Source organism: Panthera tigris, chromosome C2 (assembly GCF_018350195.1).
Source record: "Panthera tigris isolate Pti1 chromosome C2, P.tigris_Pti1_mat1.1, whole genome shotgun sequence".
Taxonomy (NCBI): Eukaryota; Metazoa; Chordata; class Mammalia; order Carnivora; family Felidae; genus Panthera; species Panthera tigris.
Window position 1 is genome coordinate 51,340,319 of NC_056668.1, and position 5,574 is coordinate 51,345,892.

Consider the following 5,574-nt stretch of genomic DNA (forward strand, 5'->3'; position numbering starts at 1 on the left):
GGTATGTGTTTGATAATTGAATAGCAAATACATCAAAACCATTCAGTTTAGGTAATTCCATTAATTAGTCACTTTTTGAAAATAGTGCTGGGTAGTAAGCATCTCCGTTGCTTTCCTGGACTTTGGGGAAATAAAGACAGAGATCAGACCATGGATTTATTCTGAAATTTAAAATCTGATGCTGAGTACAAGGTGGTAGCTTAAAATAAGACGAGTGAATTTGACCTTTAACTGAAGAAAGCAAGAAATCAAAGTGTGTATAAAGTTTGACTGCTGACATAAGTGACCACAGTCATCAGCCATGAGAATGAGAGCCAGTTAAGTCAAATAAAGAAACAAAATTTAACAGGGAGGAACTCAGAAATTCAGCAGAATCTATACTAACTTGTTTTTATTTTGTGTCTATATTTGCCTAATCTTTGAAGATTTACCTTGCTTAACCTCTAGCTTAATAAGGAAGAATCTACAAATGCTACAATGTTCACTGTATGATCAATTGGTGCTAGTTGTGGTTGGACCATTTATCTTAGATCTCAGAGCTGAGTTTTCACTGTTAGGACTTTTGTTTAAAATATGGGCTTTAATGTCAGACAGCTAGGTCAGAGACTTGAGTTTCCACATATCTTGCAACCTACATGATTTAGTTAATCTTTTGAAATCTTGGTTTCATCGCCTGTGATACAGAAATAATAATAATAGCACCTGCATCACAGGATTCTCACCAGACATATATCTGATAATCACTCATTTTTACATTCAATAAATATTTATTGAGTGCCACCTTCATACAAAACATTGTTCTAAGCACTGTGAGCACAGTGAGCAAAACAAGATCCTTGTATTTTTAGCTATTATATCTCAGTAGGTGAAAGAGAGAACAGTAATATAAAGAGATATAATAAACGTATTATCAAGCCTGATAACCATAGAAGACAAAGATTTAAATGCAAGTACTGCATTTAGGAGACAATACCAGAGAAGACTATTAAGCAAGTAAGGAAATGAGGCTGCAAACCTTATCAGCCAATACAGTGTATGTTGTCACGGAAGTTACCACTATGGGGAGCTATGCTTAATCCCTCTGGGAAAAACATTATGTCTCAGTATCAGTGACGAACATTATGTCTCAAGAGGAACGCTACACAGGGCTCAAAGTAGCTGACCATCAATCACTGTGTGGGGATGCTGAGAGTGGGGTGGGGAGTGAGTTAATTTTGTCCATAATTTTGACCTGCTGTGCTCATGAGCAATTCAAAAGGACAGAGAAAGGAGATCAAGAAAAATGAGGATTATATAGGGATAGAAGCTGCTATTTTCAATGGGCAGAGCAGGAAAGGACTATATGAGGAAGTGGCACTTGAACAGTGGCCTAAATAAAGAGATAACTCAGGGAAAGATCTCAAGAGGAGATCTAAGGTCTTGGGATGAGATCATACTTGATATATTTGTGACACAGTAATAATGTCAGTATGGCTAGAACATGTCTATTGGTAAAGAAAAGATTGAGCAAGTAATAGGAAATGGGACATGTAGGGCATTACAGGTCATGATAAGGGCCAGAAGATTTGATCTAACTCAGAAAGTTTCTGAACAACTTTTAAATATGAAAGTGATATAATCTGGCTTATATTTTTAAAAGTTTGCTTTGGTTAATAATGTGTGAAGGTAGATCATTAGGGATTTAGAATAAAAACATCAAGACCAATTAAAAGATTCTTATTTATATTAGGATAGGGGTTATCAAACTTTAAAAAATTAAACTCTTGACAATTATTTAGAACCTATGACAGTTGTTTATATGGGTTTTGTCTTTCTATCATATTAGAAATCCCAACTGAAAAAAATTTAAATTTCTATTAAAAATAATCCTCTTTGAAATTTATCCACATACCATAAAATTCATCCACTTAAAGTCCACAGTCAAGTATTTTTTTTGAATACTCAGAGTTGTACAATAATTACACCTAATTTTAAAATATTTTTATTACCTCCAAAATAAATTTGTATCTATTATTAGTCACTCCCTATGCCTCTCACCAACTTCAGGCAACAACTAATCTAATTTTTATCTTTATAAGTTTGACTACTCTGGATATCTGTTTATATTACATAAATTGAATTATACAATGTGTGGTCTTTTGTGATTGCCTTCTAAAAGTATTTTAAATTTCAGTCATATATAGCATGTATCAGATATTTTGTGACTGGCTTTCAAATATATTTTGAGGTTCATCCATTTGTAGTATCAGTTTCAACACTTCCTTCTTTTTATTGCTAAATAGTATTGCTAAATTGTAAGGCATATTATATGGATAGACCTTATTTAGTGTATCTATTCATCATGGATATTTAGGTTGTTTCCACCTTTGGCTATCATGAATAATGCTGCTATGAACTACTCTGTTTTGCATTTGAGGATGTTCTCATTTTTTTAATATAAACTGGAAGTGCAATCTCTACATCCTTTGATAACTCTATTTTTAACCTTTGGGGAAATGTCTGATTCTTTTCCATTTATCATTTCAAAACTGAGAAATTTTTAAAATATAATAATACACAAGCACATATTCAATTAACTGTAAAAGCAATACTATTATATTTTCCACAGAGCCTCTGGAAAATGCCATACAACTGAGAGAGAAAAAGCATAATTAAGACAGCACCTTAATACAATTGTGAAATTAATGTATAGAGACTATGGTAACTTTCTTACATGTGGAACACTGGGAGTAGAATAAACTTGGAATCAGTTTAGAGGTGAAAATATTGCATTTGTGACACCTATTACATAATTAGAAAAATGGCAGAAAGAGGATGGGATTCCTGAGATGTTAAGGAAGCAGATGTGCTGTAGTATTGGGAGGGTGCTTGATGTGTAAATTTGGAATGTATTAGTATACATATGGCATTTAAATCATGGGAAAAAATAATATTACCCAGGGAGTGAGTATAGATTGAGAAGACAAGAGGCCCAAGGACTGAACCTTATAGCATTCCAAGAGGTTTGGGAATGATGGGGCTCTAAATTCTGAGAATTAAAAGCAGTAACCCAATAAGACTTGAGAAAAATTAGATGAAGGTGGTGGAGTTTTAAAAGCCAGCTGAGCAAAGAGTATCAGAGCCCATTGTATTAAATGTAATTGAAAGATTGAGTGAGAATTAATTGATGATGTGTTTTTGTTTGTTTGCCTTGTTTTTTGTTTGTTTTTGACTCACAAAAATCTTGTGTCACCTTGGATGGTTTCAACAGAATGGTGATGAAAGCCTGATTGACGTGGTTTCCAGAGAAAATGGAACTGTAGGGACTGGACACAACTTCCATAAGTTTTGCTCAAAAGGGAAGGAGAGAAATGGGGTATAAACTTAGTACAGAAGTAATCAGGAGAGTTTCTTGTTCGTTTTTGTTTTGCTGCTGTTTAATTAAAGGATTACTTCATGGTTTTATAATGAAGGAAATGATAGAGAAGCAATGGTTGAAAGAATAAAACAAAGGATGATGACTGGAGAAAGTCCTTGAAAAAATTCAAGGGAATGGGATCCAGGACACAGACAGGGTTAATGTTACATTGCAACATGGACAGACAAATCGTCTATAGTAAAAATGAGAAAGGCATAGTATGTGGGCATAAGTGGAAGGAAGTAGGTCTGATGGTGAAGTAAGTGGAACTTTATTTCTATTTGCTTCCATTTTATTAATATTAGGAAGAAGATCTATGGTAATGAGTCACAGGAGAAGGATATATTAAAAGTTTGAGGTATGAAGAGATGTGAAATACTTAGAAAATGGGAGAATAAATGTGCTCAGGAGATAAAATAGGTTTGCAGCCAACCAAAGTAAATAGTTAAACCTAATCAGTGCATGGTAGATTTCAAGGTCTCCATACTTGTGAGTAATTTATCATTACTTAGACCCACATTTTTTTTGTAGCCACTTTTGATATATAACTCACATTCATATTAGACAACTAGACAACCACATGCCTCTTTGGTTTTGCTTACACATTTTTTCAAAGTTGAATGGCATTTTCTCCATTTTATTTATCTGCTGAACCCTTTATACCTTCAAGTTGCAACTCAAAATCCCTCTGCAGTAAAATATTCTTTGTTCTCTTTAGCAACAATTATTTTTTTTAATTTTTATTCTTCATTGTAGGCAAAGTGAAATTCCTTAACATAAATTCTTGCATAGCAAGGCTTGCTTAAAATCTAAAGGCTCTCCAAGCAACATAAAATAAATTACAAAATTTCAAAATTTCACTATCTACAAAGGCCCTACATGGTCCCCTTCTTTTATACCTCTCTTCACCTTCCTCACTGCTTACATTTCTGTCCTCTGGACAAACATAACTTGTTCCTGCCTTAGAAATTTTGTTCCTGCAACTACCTGGAATACCCTCTTCTAAAGTCCTTGCATTTGTAACACTTTCTCATTATTAAGGCTTCAATTCAAATGTCTCTTTTGACTCTTTTTTCTGAGGCACTGTCCCTGCTTACTGTCAAAGGTTGCCTAGTAAGTCCTTTGCTATGAACATATTTTTTATTTTATAACAATTACTTGTTTATGGCCTATATACCCTACCACTATGTAAGTTTCATAAGGGTAGATACCATATCTATCTTGTTCACAGCCATACACAATGGCCATAGAACAGTGCCTGGGACAAAAATAGGTTTTTAATAAATTCTTGTTTAAAAATGACTGTTACAAGAAACTCTAGTGTATTTAATTTGCTTTATATACCTACATACTATGAGCAAGTTCTTACCAGTAATAATGAATACTACTAAGCAGTAGGTGAACATTTAGTATAACACCAAGCATACCAGCAGGGACCTCCAGATTGTTTCTTTTGAAGATAACAATGAAATCTGGACCACAAGAGAGAAATTCCATTGCAAGCTAAAGACAACTCAGTTTTCAATTTGATCTCAATATGATCTCAATGTTCTAGTACAGTATTCATGTAGGAAAAAGCCTCAAAGATCTTATCAATTAATTTAAACTCCTTGACATAAACAAACCCTCTCATGGTGGGGGGGGGGCACCCTCAGGGATGATGAGCCCCCAAACAGACTGTTTTCCTACATCAGGAAACTTGAAACATCTACTGGAATTTTCCATCTATCACCTTCCAGGATTAGTGCCTACAGTTTTCTCTTAGGAAAGGACCTAAGGAAAGGACCTTCCTTAGGAAAGGACCTTCTCTTAGGAAGGACCCAATTTGGAAGCTGTTCCTGGTCTGTCTCTCTGGGATACTGTCAATGCAATAATCTTAATAGGTATAAACCTAAATGTGCCCTTTCGACTCCCTTGTTCCTCTCTGGCTCCATGCCCAAAAAGCTCAGAGTGTTGACCTCAAACTCAGTGTGTTACCTGACTTCACCTTTTATTCTCTGATGTTCAAAGGAAATGTCTATTTGTCTTTAAACATATTTCATTTCCATAGTCACATCATTTGGAACACATGGCTAACTATTACAAAATCCACAAAGTGAGTTACAAGGAAGTATTTGGTTATAAGGTGTCTGTTTCTCTTCCTTTCTCTCATTCTTTTTTCCTCCCTTTCTCATGTA